At 36.0% G+C, this 18,145-nt stretch overlaps 1 protein-coding gene across 7 annotated transcripts in view; it reads left to right on the plus strand.

Moving 5' to 3' along the window:
- Positions 1-6,297: 6,297 nt before the first annotated feature.
- The window catches only part of LOC109096527 (band 4.1-like protein 1), a 48,481-nt gene continuing 36,633 nt past the window's right edge, over positions 6,298-18,145 (plus strand). For 6 of the 7 annotated variants that reach the window (XM_042712834.1, XM_042712835.1, XM_042712837.1 and 3 more), the window contains exon 1: positions 6,298-6,578. The gene's annotated coding sequence lies outside the window, so the exon portion shown is untranslated. The remainder of the gene's footprint in view (positions 6,579-18,145) is intronic. The other variant, XM_042712840.1, reaches the window with a different exon arrangement.

Below are 18,145 nucleotides of genomic sequence, written 5' to 3' on the forward strand. Positions count from 1 at the left end.
CCTGGTTAACTGCAGTGGCGAAAGAGGAATTCCACATCAATTATATGGGGAAAAACAGAACAGAAACAATTCACTCACAAGCATCTCTCATTTTTGTGGACAGTGGGAAATAAGGAGTTTTTCATATCAGCTACTGTAATTTTGCAATTATTGCAAAGTGATTGTAATTCAGAAATACCCATAGTCTGACTGTGCATTAATTCAGATCAAATGTATATCAAATTTTATAAATGGCTATATCCTTTGCACATGTAATTTCCAAAGGTGTTATCTAACAACAAACAATGTTTTCATAAGCACTAAGGGTTATTATAATGAAAAACATTTTTGGAGCCAAACTCCTGGGGGCATTTATGTATGTGCTGCCTGGAGGTTTGAATATTTAAGAAGCTCTACCTCAAAAGCCACTAAGTACATACAAGGAAAATATATGTTACATCAGTATTCAAACATACTGTGTATGCACAAAGCAAACACAGTTTGATTACAGCTAAGTAAAACACCATGCACTTGAAGCTTTGCCTAGTCCCAGCTGTGAAACTATAGAGAAAGTCTAGTTTAACCACTTTCCTGACCCTGCCATGGCATGACTTAAAATAAATACAGGCTAGTAAAAGTGCCCTTTCTATAGAATAAAATTCCACTTGAAAAAAGGTGTGTAGAAAGTGGACAGGATTTTTTCTTAACCAAAAACCTGACACCTCATTGAGAAATGTAATATTTTACAGAAGTGTAGAGAGATTATAAAATATAATTTGTTTTGGAGAGAAACTCATAAAATAATTCCACGGATTCTTCTATTTTTCAAATACATTTCACATATAAAGGAAAGAATGTGGGTCTTTATTTATTACAAAAACTATACTAACAAGCTATTAGGAAGAGACTGGCTCTTGAAATTCATATGATTCTGAAAAATCCAGCATTGCTTCTTAATGAAAAAAATTTGAAAATACGAATATATATATGTACAGTTTTAAGTACATACATGTCCCTAATGAATCTGATTTCAGATTGTTACCAGCATGTAATATGGATTCAAGATGGTCACATTTTATTTCATTTGAGGAATTTGAATTAAACAATATACTTCAGGGTACATGCCAGGCTGAATTTTACACGGATGGAAATGTGGCTGACTAGTCTTTACAATTGCATGCATTGCATAAAAGTTCTAGATCACATAATTATAATAAACAGACAAACAAACAAACACTAATCTGAATGCCAGTGTTCAGAAAATATGAATGTCCTCGCTTGTATCAGTCAAATATTATCCTCACTCAACTGGTTATGTTAGTTTTAAACTCACTTATTGTGGCGTTTGAAAGGTGCTACAGTATTTTTCATACAACTCCTTTGGAAGAATATGTATTTTTAAAAAGCACTAAAAATTAAAGTGAATTGAATCAAATTCAAAAACAATGTTTATTTTCACTTAAGTAATATGTTGGCTGTGTTGGCTTCCTCTGAATAACAAAGAGGACCTACAGTAGTAATTAGGTGTGGAAGGGAGTTTTTTCGAAAACCATATTGAGTTTCATTACTGAATTGTACTCTAAGAATTCTAGCTGAATGATCTGAGATGAAGCCATCAAAATATATGAATGAAATCAAACAACAAACCACCTACCTGTGCCAGAGACCTGACCAAATGAAAAGCCTCTGTGACTCGAAGCTACAGTGAATAGAATCTGTGGTTTTACAGCAGCTTTACAAAAGAAGTTCCCGCGGAGTGAATTGTTTTGTTGAAGAAAGTCTGTGTGCTTCATAATGTGGTCATTTACTGTGAGAGGTCTGAATGTCATCTGAGTTAAGTTGGTGGCAATTTAAACAACTAGATGCCTTTTGTTTGCATAATGCGTTGTATTACAGCCCCCGTGATATGAGCTTCCAGAGTGAGTGTTTGGAAAAATGGCAGTACTTTTCTCTGCATTAAGCCTGAATCAAGCAGGCATCTGGGGGACACTCACCAAGTTCTGCTTCAATTCATTAAAAAGAAATACATCAATGTTGACTTGAAATTGAATCCAAGACACTGGAGGGCACTCGGGATGGAAATTCAAGGCATTGGCAGACAATAGTGAGACCTGATTAGTTCATTATGTTGGGTGCCTTCATTCCCAGATGGTTCACAGACAAGGGCCTTTTGGACATACTCATTTTATTTTAAGGTTTACAATTTGTTCAGGAGGAAGTGTCATTGAATTTTGCAACTCAATTTGAATTTAATTTCAAACATCCATTAAACAGAGTAATGCAATTCATTACTCTTAAACTCACTATGCACTGATCCAATATTTGAATACTACTGTCTGATCATAACACCTTTAAATAGAATTTAAATTGAATTGATCTGATGCATTACACAAGCTCAGCTACAAGAACGCCTGCTTCTACGATACAGCTATAGTACATCAAACTTATCTACTGCAGGTCTTGCTTGATGACCCTGACCTACATATCCTACATTCCTGAGACTGGCTTGTGTAATACTTGCCAAGACCAGGTTAATGAAACACATACCTGAGGGATTTTCCAAATCATCTGCCCGTTTTGAATGAATTAAATGACCTCGCTGTGTCTGTATTGTATAAAAAAAACAAACAAACATTCAGTGCGTGCAAGATAAACACATGTATGCACGAAAACATTTGCGTGTTCACACCTTTCAATTCATGTAGGCTATCCACTGATCCATAATAGAGATGTGGCTATATCTAGTTTCACCGTGTGCATGCCAAAGAACATGTGCAACTAATTTTCTTAAGAACGTGCAAATGTTTTTTCATTTTTCCCCTAGAAATGTCACCTTAGGAGCTCCGTAGTATGTCTACAGGCTATTCACTCTCAGACAAAAAGGTACAAAAGGCACAGTCCATATTGGTACCTTAAAGGTACATATTAGTACCTAAAGTGTGCATATTAGTATCTAAAATGTTCAAAAGCTTACCTTTTGAAAAGGTACTGCCCCAGTGACAGCTTTTGTACCTTATTTTCTGAGAGTGTACAATGAGTTTTAATGGGATGAATATTCATGTGATGTTGAAATAAACTCATCTACATTTCGGATGGCCTGGGGGTGAATGAATTTTCAATGTATTTTCATTTTAGGGTGAGCTATTCGTTTAATAAAAATAGGTAATTGTTACAGTTTTGTCAGATGAAGTCAAGCAAGATGTTTTCTTGCAGTATTAAGTGAATTTAGCTTTAAAAAAAAACATGCAAACTGTTCATTTTTGTTAAATTCAGTGAAAATAACTTATAAAGCATGATATTCTCAAGAGGAAAAATTGCAATATCATTTTAACACAGCAATAATAATGCACCCGCTCCCTCAGATAAATGTGTAGGTGGAGAAAATGAAACAGAATCTCAATACTAAAACAACTCAATGACACAACCCTATCCACATTTGATTAGTTGTTACATTTGTCCTCCCTTTAATGTTAGCTCTGAAAAATTCTCCCATTTTCTTACAATATGTACAATGAGTAAGATGAACTGAAGAGGTGTTTTATCTTTGTATGAGACACACCTTCCTCCCTCAGTCTGTTCCTCAAACCACTTCATCAGTTACTGAGACCCTCCACAATCCAGATAACAAGATTTGTTGTATCAGGGAAGGTGTTGAATCAGATGATCTGGTTTTCCATCAAGCCACAGATTTTACATTGGACATTTTAATGTATTAATATTACCATCAGCTCCATAGGCCCAACAATATGCAAAATTATTAACCTGACACTGGCTGAAAAGGAGCAAAGACAATGTTTTTTTTAAATGTCTTGAATTGTTTTTCATAGTTTCACGCTCTCGTTATTTAAAACAAACCATATTTATCCTGTAAGTGAACCCATATTAAATGAAGTCTGGGTTGTATTTTTTATTTAACTTTGCATACTTTTGTTCATAGCATGAGAGGATGAGGACATGTTGCCATCTACCTCATTTGGCAATAGCTTCTACAAAATGTCAAATTAATTTGTGTCAAAATACCATTGGACTCTTTTGACATCCACAGCAAAAGATATGGTGAGTGTTTTCTCCTTTATTTTAAAGCCTGCTAAACAATTGTATTTTATGCACATGGTTTGCTGAATGTTATTATTTGCATTTTTTCCCTGCTATGCACAAAACCTTTGGCTCATATCTTGTTTGAGACTTACTATTTTAGGTGGCCTACCATCTGTGTTTCACAAATCCAGATCTCTGGTCCCCAAGTATCTGATTTGATCTTTTACATGACATATGAACTTTTCTTGACATTCCCTCCAAACCACAAAGGACTGAAAACAAGGGTGTTGTTTCACAGTAAAATATGCATAATGATGGTAATTACTCGATTTTCCCACATTTTCTTTTCATATGGGAGTAGTGTGTTTCACATCAGGCCACTGTGTACAAAACACAAAGGCCTGTGAATGGACCATTACATGTTCAGAAATAAATAATGCTGCCATCCTCTGGTTGAAATATTAATAGCAACAGTTCCAGCTGTACCAGACACATTTATGGAGGTATTTTTATTATTCCATTCTGTTTTTAATTTTTCATTTGTTGAGGAAAGTTCTTTGTCAGTGTTTCTTGACGAACAACAAAAATATCTGCTCTTTCATAGCCTCACACATGACCATACACACACTTGTGTACATAAGGACTGTCAAATGTGCACTCTGCTGTAATTTTCTCAACATGCACACTCATTTCCTGCGCTGTAAGTACAAATGCACTCCCACTACAGAGCACACTTCCCATCAGGCAACAACCTCACTGTTTAATAGGGCTGAATATGCAATTATACTCCAGAAAAAAATAAAAAAAACAATAATTATTTGTATAAATACAAAAAAAAAATTAGTTTTTCAGTTGTATTTTTATGAGGTTATACATTTAAAACTTAGCTACATTTTAAACTTTTATTAAAACTAATTAAAAAAAAAAAATAAAAAAATAAAAAAATAAACTAAGAATTCAGAACTACACGATGGTGATTGAATGGACATTTAATAACTCGGTGATTACATTCCGTTTCATCAACAGGGCATTTAAGACTGTTCCCTTAATTCAGAAGTGAGGGATTTCTATCAGCAGCAGTCTGTAGGCAGAAGCGCTGTCAGTAAACCAGTTGTTTGTGTGGAGTTGGGATTCTTTGAGATATTTCGATTTCTGGAGTGCTGAACTAAGGTTAAAGTTGTCCTCTTTCTCATCATTTTTGCTTCACATACACTTTGAATGCTGGATTGTGTAAATATTAGTTGTGTGTGTGTGTTTTTTTTTTTTTTTAATAAATTGGCATTTTTGTTAATTTGTGTTTTTGAGTTATTAATTTTCAGGTTTATTGCGGTATTAGTTTGAGACTAACTAATCTCAAATTCAGTTCATTAATTTCAGAAATGAAAAATCTTTCATTATTTACTCACCCTCCTGTTGTTCCAAACCTGTGGAAGTAGATTGCAACTAAAACTGTTTGGGTACCAACATTCTTCAAAATATCCTCTTTTATGTTAAAAGAAAGCAAAGAAATGCAATAAATAAATAAATACAAACAAACAAATAAAGAAAGAAAGAAATACATAAATAAATGAATAATAATATGTAATAAAATAAATAATATTAAATAAAATGCATAATAATAAATGAATGAAGGGAGGAAGGAAGGAAAGAACTTAAAAGATATTTTGAGAAAAGTGTTTTGTTTTTGTCTATACAGAGACAATAGTCAATAGTCACCAAAACTGTTTGGTTACTAACAATATTAAAAATATTTTATTTTATGTTCTAAAAAGATTAGAACAGATTTATTTATTTGTTGCTTTTCACTTTTTTAATGATGCTCCAAAATATTATTATTATTTTTACAAATTTGTTTAATTTTAGTAATGAGGTCCTAAGAGACCTCTAAGTATATCATTAAAAAATAAAATAAATAAATAAAATAAAAAATAACAATAAAATGCATCCAATAGAGAGTTAAACAATACATTCACTTATATAAAATCAGTAATTAAAAAATATTACCACATGAAGCACATTTTTAGTTACCTGACAAAACATTTTTACCTTGCATTGGTAACTTGTCTGTATAGGGACAAAAAGTATTCAGTTCTATTCTGGTGTATTTTTATTGTATTTATGGTTACTCGCGCTCTCGCACAATGTATATCCTACATTACAGGTACAATTTACTCTAACATTTAATTTGTTCACTGAATTAGGAATGCGGTAGCGTTGCCCAATAGGACGGACATGAAGCGGAATAGAGGCTCGAAGCGCATCCGTGATGATGAAATCGGTGCGTGTTCAGTTGAGCGCGGCTCTCTCAGCGGTGAGGAAGGAGTTTGGTGTATTCCAACGCGCATACGCCCCCTACGCTCCTCTCCTCCTCCTCTTCTTCTCCTCTCATCCATCCACCCGAGAGAGCTGCTCTTCCCCCTCCGTCCGCTGCTCCGCTCATTCATCCTCTGGGACAGTCTCCATCCTGTGACGGGGAGCAGAAGCAGCAGGGCGGTGGCAATCGCAAGCCCTCAATGGTCGGCATTTGGACGGAAATCCGCGCGTCAAACCTGGAGAGACAGGTAGGGCTCTTTGTTGCGATGTCATCCTGTATATGCTCACTATCCGTGAAGTGCGCACTGTAAACGGGCTGAATGTGTCTATATGAACGAATCAGCCTATATGCCCTTGCGATGAGCCTAAAATTTTGCGTTATTCTTGCATTTGACATTTTGCGCGGCAGGCCGACACCGCTCTGTTAACAGGGGTTTGCTACCGTTTTTGGTCATGTGGTCATCTTTTAACAAACAAACAAACAAACAAAAAAAAGGTTTCGTGAAGAGGACAGTAAAAGGATGCCGCTGTTATACTGACCAATATGTTGTAAATGAGCTGCCCTTGCCTGTCAGTACAGGTAGACTAACCTATTTGACTAACAGAGGAGAATAGCGCTGAAACTGAACCCTTATATATTGCATAAAGCGAAATATCAGGCTTTCGGGCGCTGTGTTTCTTCCCGTGGTGGGCATTGTATCACGTGCAGAATAACCTTTATCTTCGACATCCGAATAGGCTATCGGAAGCTTCACTGTAATTTAAATGTAACTTATTGTTGAATCAGATGTAAGTGGGGTGTCAAGGCTGTTTAATGAAAAGAGGGTGTGGCACCGGGGGCAGTCGCGCACTCGTCGTGTGGCTCGAGCAGCCAATTAACTGATACTGTTTATGGAGAGCGCGGGTACTTACGCTCCAGTGCGCACCATGTTAGTTTGCTATAATAGAGCTGAAAGAGCATGCTGGGAGAGAAATGAACATTTGCCAACGCGTTTCAGAAACCAACTGGACTTGTTATGTGCTTGTTTGCGTATTTGTATTGTGTGGCTTGTTTATACTACAGCACCCATGTGGTTCATGCCAGATTTTTCTGCTGTGTTTTGCTTGAAGAGGCTCAGATGAGTAGCCAATGCAAATGTCTCCAGCAACTGGATTACAAAGTCTAGTTGCTTTTCAAACCTGGAAATATTGGGGAGTTTTAAAATTGTGTGTTTCCAGGCCTGGAAAAGTAATGGAAATGAATAAAATCTAGCACATACATCACCTGTCCTACACTCAAAAATAAAGGTTCTTTATTGGCATCTGTAGTTTCTTTGAGAATCTTTAACATCCATGGAACCTTTTCGTTTAATAAAACTCTTAAAAGTAAACATTTTTTTGTTGGTATTGGTGGTTCGATGAAGAACCTTTAACATCCATCCATGCACTCTTAACAATAATGGTTTATAAATGGCATCTGTAGATCTACAAAGAACCTTTAACATCCATGGAACCACAAATGTTCTTTGTATTGAAATATTGTTTTTGAGATTATTAAAATGTTCTTCACAAAAAAGGTGGTTCTATGGCATCCTGCAAAAAAAAAAAAAAAAAAAAAATCCTTTTTTTTTTTTTTTGGAGTGTGGACTATTAAATTGCACAAAACACTAAAGGTTCTTTATTGGCCTTGATAGTTCCATGAAGAACCTTTGCCATCCATGAAATCTTTCCACTGCACAGGTTCTTTAGATTGTTAAAATGTTCTTCAGACTAAATAAAAATGGTTCTTTAAAGAAATGTTCAGTGAAAGTTCCTTTGGGTAACACATAGTGGTTCCTCTACAGCATCACTGCAACCCCCCCCCCCCCTCTGTTTCAAGTGTATTTCATCTGCAAAATGTGTTTTTAGAGAATTTACTCATCTGCAATAAATCTCTAAAACATTCCCTGTCACATGTTAAAAATACATGTTGATGCATGCGTTAGAGACGTTTATAATTTAGTATGTGAGTCGCCACTGTTTTAAAGATGCCCATTAGATGTTGTACTCAATAATTAGATGTTTTCCAGATGTTCAGAGCTCTTGGAGATGTACTGCATGCTTGCTGGGAAGTCATGGGAATTTCTATAATCATTGTGCACATTCTCTAGTTATATTAAGCTTATATTTAAACATTTCAGTGGTAAATATTGCTTTTGGGAAAAGTCAAACTTGCTTGATTTCTGATTTGAATCATTATTTAAAATTTTTATTCAGTAATTGCAAATTGCAAATGGAAAATTCAAAAAGTGCCCTGGTTTAATAATCAAAGTGGATGACTGAAAACCAAAGCAGACATATTTAAGAAAACCATAAAAAAACTGAACACAAATTCAGTTGAACAATAACCAATCATTCCTGTAAGTATAGTGGATCTGATGCCAAACCACAGAAGTGCATTGATCTGGATGACCATTTCATTTATCACATGTGAATTTTGGCATTGTTCCTGCCAGATTAGAGTTATTAATAGATGAAAAATACCTTCGTTCTAAACCTTTTTGAACAATTTCAATTAGGTTTCTTACTGCCTTTGATTTTAACTACATTTTAGCATATTCTGAAGAAAATGTGAGTGCTATAATGCTACAAGCTTCTCATAGGTTAGAGCTTTGTTACTGTATGTGGTTGCTGGGGTATTCAAAAACACACCCACAAGTCTCTGATCCCCACTTTAATGTAAGTTAGTGATTTTGTCCGCCAACGTTCAGTGCGTCATATGATCAACAGCTATATTCCAATCTGCTTTCATGCATTGGCGCTGAACCATAGAGAGCCCAGGGAGAGCTCATCGCTTGTCATATATCACAGCTGTTCGGTGTTTTCAACCACATAATATTTATTTCACGTTTAGAAATTTAAATACACATAAGTACTAGCAAAACAGCATTTATTGTTTGTGAAATACCCAATGATGTCTATGGGAATCTTTTTTGCACATCAGAAACACCTTGTATAGGTAACTACAAAATATATTTTTCTCCTACTTACCTAAACATCTTTGAGAACCAGAATGCCAGATATTGCACAGTATAGTTAGCAAGCTTGTAAATATTCTGAATTAAAAGGAGCAAAGATACAAAACCATGACATTTGTCATACAGCACTAATGTAGCTGTGGTGTGTCATGTGACAAGCTTGAAGTGCAGTTATAGAAATAGTAAGGTGATGCATTTTAATATAACAGTGTAACTCACTCCGGGGGCTCAGCTTGAATATTTTAAACTTAAATGTGAAAGGGTTAAATAGGTAATAGCACACCTCCTCAACAAGCCACATGGTTTGAGGTATCTTTTTTTTTTTTAGCAGAATCTGTGGATGAGTAATGCGTCAAAGTGTAATACTTCAGTTTAGAGGTTTGTTAAAGTCTTTAAAAAAAAAAAAAAACGTAAGAATTAGCAATAGTAAAAGCAGGCACCGCTAATTAGCCAAAAACTAACTGTTTAATTCATGTCAAGGCTGTAGCAATACAAAGTGGCAAAAATTCTGCAAGCTATTCCTGTAGTACGTTGTTTTTGGACTAATTGAGCACAGTGTGCTATTAATGGCAAACTGCAACTGTCCCGTCCTACACACGCCTCCAACATGCTCTCAGCGTTCCTATATAATGTCCCATGAGTTCCCCTCATAACAGTATACTGACATGCATTGCACTGTGCAGCATTTGGCAGTTCTGTAAGAATGCGACTAAGTTCCTGTTTCCACAACCCTTTTTCCCTTGAGTACAACTGAAAGCGAATGTGTTCCACAGGTAAACTGGAGGTAACCAGCCAAACGTGTGCTCGCAATAAACCAAACATTTAGGCTGAGTCTGAAACCGAAGGTACAATGGCTGCTTTGTTGCCTTGATGCATTTTCATTTTCATTTTAGTCAGTTTTAGTAATTTTGCTATGCTTTTGTCAAATGCGAATATTGCCTTGGCAACTAGCTGACATAAAACAAAGGTAGTTATATTATAAACATATAATTTTATTTCAGTTTTTTTTATTTTAATTTATTTCAGTAATTGTTTATTTCAAATAATGAAAATATTTTGATGGTTTTAGTTAACTAAAATAACCCTGAACTGCAAATTGTTGTTGGGGTCCATCTGTACTCAAAAATGGACTAGACAGAGACTTCTGAATAAATGAATGAATGAATGAGGCATTTATATAACGCTTTATTTTGTATAGACAGGATTTTGCACTATGATATAATGTCTTCATCTTTAATATAGGCCTCTTTTTGTGGCCTTTTTTCCTCTCTAGGCCCTAGATGTGCTCTTATGGCCTCCAGGGTTGACAAACTGAAAAAATGCCCCCTTCTTGTTTCTCCACCCCCATTGCAGGACTCAGAGAGTGCAAATCACTCTTCATTCATGTTTAACAGTGTCCCGTTTGCTGTGTGTGTCCAAGAGGAGAGTGTGCGCCTTAGAGGAAGGTTTTGATGCTCACAGAAGGAGAGCTGCCTCCCACGGGAGCTTATTTGCCTGTATATGAGTCAGTTGTATGTATGAAGTTCTGCCCTGATCGTAAAGAAGAATGTAAATTATTCAGAAGGCAGTTAAGCTTTGTGGTCTCGTGGATGACAGCATGACTCGGTCTGATTGCTGTGAGTCAGCGCAATTTTCTCTTGCCGCTTCATCAGACTCCCTTTTCACATTCATTGGATTCACTGACATCTTTTAAATGGACACAAGGCGAAAAATGAAGGGGTAGGTGGTGATGCCTTCCAGAAGGCACTGATACCTTGAAGCTAAAAGCTGTTTTGCTTCCCTCAGTATTGAATATGGCTTTGCCTTTGCTTATTTCCTAGGAGACTGTTTTATACATTTTCTATCATGGTGTTTTACCGTGGAAATATAGAGTCATATACCTCTCAAAAAAGGGTCATTGCTGTTGTTGTATCGTCCTGTTCCTTTTCTCGACTATAATTAGAGGTTCTTGCTGAAGCAATCACTGTTATTATTGCTTATACTTTGTTCTAGGCTGTAAGTATTAAACTTTAGGGCGTAACAAATCCTGTTTGTGCTACATACCACAAATCATGTGATTTTGTAATTTTATTTCTTATTTTAACCTTTGTCACAATTACCTTTGTTTGATTTTCTGGCACAGATGGTCTTCCATTGGAACCTGAGCAATATCTAGAAAACAGAGTATCAAGACTTGGTGCAGTGTTGTTATTGTTAAACTAACACTATTGAATATCGTTTTTTTATTTAAATAATGCTGAAATAAAATATAAATATTAGAGGGGAAAAAAAACAATTAGAAATGTTGTCTTAAAATAATTTGAAATACTAAAATGACTAAAATTAAAATAAAAATGCTAATAAATTAAAATGGCAAACCGAATGTTTTTATTAAAAATAAAAACTAAAAAACTAAAAAAAATTAAAAATATTCTATTAAATTATTTATTACAATTACAAATAATTATTAAGATGAAAAAGTTTACTTAAAAAATTTAAATGTTGCCTTTGGTAGCTAACTGAAATAAAATAAGTTTAAGTAGTAAAATTACTGAAAGAAAATAAAAATAAAAATAAATGAAAGTTAAATATAATTTTTTTTAAATGACAAAAGCACAGAAGAAAAATACATATTAAACTTAAAATAAAATGAAAAAATAAAATACAAAAATAAAGTATAATTCAAAATATTAATAAATAAGATAATAATATATAAGTAATAATAACACAGATTAATTATGCCACCTAACCACACAGAACACATTAGCATTCGCATATCAGTGGCCTGACTGTGAGTTTTGCAAGCACCTCTGACATTTGTTCATAAAAAAAAAATTGGGAGCTTTATTAAATTTAAACTCTAACGTTTTGGTGTAACATCAGTTAAAGTGTCAAATTCAACAAGACAAACAGAGCTATATTTTTTCAGACAGAGATAGAAAATCTGTCTCTCGGTGTGTCACTGTCAGTGTGGACAGGTGTGTTTGTTTGAAACTGGAAAAACTAATTTGCATAACACTAATTAGTTGGTCTGCCTATACGCTCATTACAAAGTCCATTTGATCTCCCAGTCTAGCAGTACATCTCAGCCATTGCTGAGACTGCTGAATCGGTGAGGTAAGTAGGAAGGATGTATTGATAAGTGAATGAGGCTGGCCAAAAGAAAGACTCAATCATTTGTGAACTGAGTTGGCTACTTTGACTGCCATTTTAAGAAATTAGTTTAATCAGTAAATGAGCATTTCGTTACTCCAGGCTTTCTGCCATTGCGCCTGAGAGGGACTGGCAAGGGCTAATCTATGAGCTTTCATTGTACAAATCATACAGTTGCTATTCGGTCTAAGCAGACATCCTTCTAGATGCGGCTTATTTACTTCAAACCCTTCCTGCTTTGAAAATCATAGGCTTATATGTAAAATTCCAGAGTTAGATGTATTAAGTGCTTTGAAATTCACCCCCACATGTCTATTTCAAGTTCCTCTTTATTAGCCATCTTCTGTGGTTTAAAGCTGCAGTGCCACACAGTTGGTTAGGTCTTTACATTAAGGCCTACATAGTTTAGATGATTCCCTTATCACCAGCAATGCTAATATCTGAAGCTCGTTTTAGATTATTGCGAGAATTAAAAAAATGGCCCAACTGATTAACCTTTAATATCAGTCATCAAGAGGATATCCACTGGCTGAACTCGCATTCAGTTTTTTATTCGGTGGTCACTTTCTACATAGACAGTACGTGTTTGTATCACCATGGCAACAGAACTTTATAAAGTGCATCGGTTTTAGTTGAAGATCTCTTTACTTCAGCATTGCATAGCTTTTTGCTGTCATTTTCCTGTCTTTAGAGATGGATTTATAAAACAGGGCTCAATCAGTGTGTCAGACTGAGAGTTTGTCATTGTGTCGCAGTGGATGTTTTAAAGGAGCTTTATGACAGTGACAGTTGTGGAGGTAGTAAACACATTTTGACTACAACGGAGTGAAGGCAATGCGCAAAATGAATTTGCAGCCCAGAGGTACTCAATTGGTGACCAAAAGAGCCACATTCAACCCACAAACGTTTTGTGTATTTATTACAATTTTGTGAATTTTGTAATTTGGTAGTAGTCTACCAAGTACCGATTCGCTTGTGTTTGAGCTCTGAGGAATGTCAAAGCTTTTTATTATTACATGGTGGTTTTGCAGCATTGATCAATGTAGCCAATCTCAAACATGACTGTTGAGCTTATGACTGCAATATCCAATCTCACACAACTCATGGAGCCTGGATTTGACCCTATACTTGTCAAAATCAGAGCCAGACTGCATATATTGGGCAGCTGGGCACAGACTCAGATTTTTTTAACTTAAAGGGATAGTTCCTCTGAAAATAATTTACTCACCCTTAACTTAAAATCTGTATACATTTCTTTCTTCTGTTGAACACGAAGGAATATATTCTGATCCCCCCATAGATATTGTGTGTTGTTAACCATTGACGATAGTCATTGACTTACTATGGAAGTCTATGGTTACCTTGAGCTATTTGGAATGGAAGTCAATGGCTTCCATCAACCGTTTGTTACCAACATTCTTCAAATTATTTTCTATTGTGTTTAACAGAACAAAAGAAACTCATACAGGTTTGGAACACCATTTGGCTGAGTAAATGATGACAACATTTTCATTTTCAGGTGATCCCTTTAAGACTACGAGTCCGTTCAGTTTGTGATATCAAACATAGTTGATATTTTGAGCCAATTTTAGAACGCATTGTTTTTATTTTTCATTCCTCTCCTAGAAACAAGGTGCAGTGAAAGTTGTAGTAGTGTGTGATCTTCAGTTATATGATATTTATCTGTTACCATTAACAAAATCAGCAACTGTATTACGCCTATTGTTTTAAAGTGCCCCTATTATGCCTTTTTTAAGGCTCCTAATTTTGTTTTGGGTGTCTCCTGCAATAGGTTTCCATGCATGCAAGGTCAAAAAAATGCTTTTTTTCCCCTAAAAAAAATATGCATTTAATATCACCTCATTTCCCAACGATTCTCAAATGATTAGTTTGAATTAGTTCTAAAATTCAGTCTCTCTAAACTCCTCCTTTCCATGAGCTTGCTCTGTAAAAATAAAATTTAACCACTGATTCTTTGCAGCCTCATCTTTTGGAAATGAAAAAGCAAAAAACAAAATCTAAATTACTTTCACAATGTAGCGTATTCTCAACATTATGTTAACCACACAAACTAGTCACAGTGTTTGAGGGCGGGTCAAGTTGTTTGCGGCTGGCCAACATTATGCATTATGCAAATGTGTTACCCATCCATTGCAGAAGTGAGATTCATATTACTGACGACTCTTTTAGGCTGGTCAGAGTCGATTCTTTCTTTCTTTTTTTTTTAGGCATTTTATTTAGATAGGACAGTAGGTCAACAGGAAGCGCAGTGGGTGAGAGAGAGGGGGTTGGGATCAGGAAAGGTCCACAAGCCAGGACTCGAGCTTGGGACGCCTGAAGCGCAACAGCACTACATGTCGGCGCGCTGCCCACGAGGCCATCGGCATCGATTCTTTCTTTTGGGAGACAATAACTTATTTTATATTACATAGAGCTACATTACCCACTGCATGAAAGGCGATATTCAAAATGGCATAATAGGGCATAATTTAAAATCTAATTTTAAAAATGTAAAATCTTTAAAAAGTTTTTAAAAGTCATGTATTTTTTTAGAATTTTCACAAGAATGCAGAACATAGTCGTGCTGAACTGAAGTGATCGTCAGCTTCAGAGATTATACAGTGAGCGCTCTTTTGACGCTTTCTGTACTGTATGTAACCTCTTTCACAATTTGATTAAAAGTTTTATTTTTCATGTTGCTAATAGGACCAGCAGCCAAGTACACAGTGCAAAGTTTCAGGAGGACTAACAAAAATGACAAAATTAAAATCACGCTGCATAATATTCACACTTCTTTTGGGTGCAGATTATAATAAATGTACGTTCACATGGCAATACCGATTTGAGTGCCAGTAATCTGAAACATGGCTAAATTATATGAAAGAATTCTCACCTTCTGATTATTTGTGTCCTTATCTATTTGCGAGTGCCATAAAGAGCCACATTTCATTAGGAATTTATGGCATGTCCTTGAAAGAGAATCTATGTCTAATTCAATATGCAGCTATCTGCATGCCCTTGAACTGCTCAGTGATGCAAGATGGCACGTTCTTAAAGGATGATGTCTGCATCTGTGGATCATCACTTTTCCCCTGCGGATTTCTCTAATAGGAAATGCCCACATTCCTTCTTGTGTTAACGTATGTATCTACATTACGGTTAAAGGCAGATGTTGTAACACAACAAAGGCTGTTTCACAGGATTTTTCAGGCATGGCCTTTCCTCAACTTGCTGTGATGCTCCTGTGGCTAGAGATGTTTGTACTTTCACTGTACTGTGTTTTTACCACAACCGAGCAGTTAAAGGCCTCTCTGGTTTGAGGTTTTACACGCTCACTGAGAACCGTACATGCTTGGCAACCTTTTAATTGAACTCCTGATGCTTCATAGGATGCCTTTCAGAAACTCGGGCAACATCCTCCAAGTCAATTTGAATGGATTTTTATCTTTAAACCGTGGACAGAAACGTGTCATTCTTGAGACAAGGACGTTTCTGTGCTGAACTGAACTCCACTCTATTGCATCAGCCAAATTTCACTCAGGACAGATTGATGGATTGGAGGTAAACAGCATTAATATGAATGCTCCAATTAATTTGAGAGGGGCTGTGTATGACGTGCATGCTAACTAGTTGCCCTGAAGAAAACCGTCATTCCTTTCTTCATCACGCTCCTCCTCTCTGCCTGTACGCCGCTCTCGCAGACTGATTGCACCGGTGATGTCATGACTTCCTTCTGTATGCCACCATTTGAAGACTCATTGGCTCGGGGGTACAAATGAATCTTGACTTGATATGTTTTTCTTGCACATGAGCACCCGTGTTATTGTATTTGTTTATTTGAAGGTTGTTCTATGCCTCACAATATTATGCCAGTGCTGTTTGAAAAGATTTGTTCCAAGATGGTAAGTAGATCTTGCAAAACTGAGCTGTCAGTTTTTTCATGAACTTACTCAGTTGATATAAGACTCAGCTGACGTTTGGTAGAATTTTCTTTTTTTCTTTTTCTTTTTTTTACAGTGGAGTGCTTTCATGCGTTGAACAAGGGGGGTTTTGTGTCTTCTGAAAGGGCACCACAGCTCCCTCAAGAAGAAGTCCTGCCATCATTGTAGCTCTGTTCCAAAATGTAGTGAGCTGCCTCTAAATTTTTAGGCATTAAATACGCTTCTGATGCAAAGGCTGTTCCAAAAAGCAGTCAACTTAATTATGCTGCCTACTCTTGGTCAAATTCAAAGAAAGCATCATATTTGTCTTTTGTAGAGAATCTAGAGATAATCCAATGTAATGCCACAAGCTCAGTAAAAAATAAAAAAATAAATCAAAGTTGGAGAGTTAGAGAATGGGATAATTTGAGAGAAATGTTGATTATGAATATAATTCATTCAATACTGAATATTTATGCAAATTAAAGGAGTAATTCACCCAAAAATAAACAGTCATTCATCATTTACTCACTCTGTTGTTCCAAAATTGTATTGCTTTCTTCATTGCAACAGGTGATATCTAAAAAAAAAAACGAATGAAAGTGGATGGGAACTAGGGACAGTTGTGGTCACCATTCACATTCATTGTAAGAGCAGCTTGGACATTCTCCTAAGCTTCTGCACTATCAGCACTCCCAGTTTCTGTTATCAAAAAACTTTCAAAACAGAGAGCATTGTCATAAACTGTAGAAATACCAGAAGAAATATCGTTTGTGCTGGACAATGGGAAGCCTATGAGTCAAAAAGGTTTCTCCTATACTAAAATTAATCAATGTTACAGAGTTCCTGCATATGTAGAGCATTCTGAATCAGTCCCTAATGAGGTTTCATTGTTGTTAGGATGCAACCTAGGATACTCTGTATGTAGGCAGTAGGCAGCTTGCCAAGTTATGGACCATAGCTTCTGTCTTCGTGCGTGAGAAAATATGGAGAGGCTTTCCCTCATTGCTTTTTCCTCACGCACATTTTGTCATTTCCCTGAAATCGTTTTGTGTGAACTGTTGACATGTTTGTCTTGAGTTACTAGAGCCTCTGCCCTGTGCCTTTCTTCTGCTAGCATGCGTTATGCCATAAATGATGGATTCTTTTAGCAGATTGCACTACAGATGAGTGATTGTGCTTGGAGCTACGGAGAACTGGTTGCCAAGTGTAGATCCATTTTCCAACAGCAAGGCTGCAGGGAGAGAACGAAGGGGAAGATACTCGATGACAAATGGCGTAGCACAGCCGTCATTTTGCAGGAAATTATTTCCCATCATTTTGCTTGCTTTGGGGGCATTTATCTAAGCAGGCCGGTGCTCTGAACTACGTTGCAAAAAAATAAAATAAAAACAATAATAATAATTTTACAAATGAAAATGTATAGCTGGGGGTTCTTGACATAAAAAATAAAAAAATAAAAAATAAAATTCCAAAAAAAACTTTTAAGTGATTGCTAGGGCGTAGGTTGTTACTTATTGGTCCAGATCAAAAAGACCCACTGCCAGGAATATATGATATTCCCATATAAGACTTTTCATTCAGTTAAACTCTTTTTCAACCTCAAAAATCCTCTTGTCAAAGGCTTGCCTGCTTTTACAGCAAAGGTCAATGAATAGTATAAAACATTTTGGGCATACAGTACAGTACATGCTTCAGGATTATCTGGTTGTCCTTGAGCATAATTACGCAGCTATCAATAGCAATTGCTTTGGTAACACTTTAGAA

This window comes from Cyprinus carpio, chromosome A23 (assembly GCF_018340385.1).
Source record: "Cyprinus carpio isolate SPL01 chromosome A23, ASM1834038v1, whole genome shotgun sequence".
Lineage (NCBI taxonomy): Eukaryota > Metazoa > Chordata > Actinopteri > Cypriniformes > Cyprinidae > Cyprinus > Cyprinus carpio.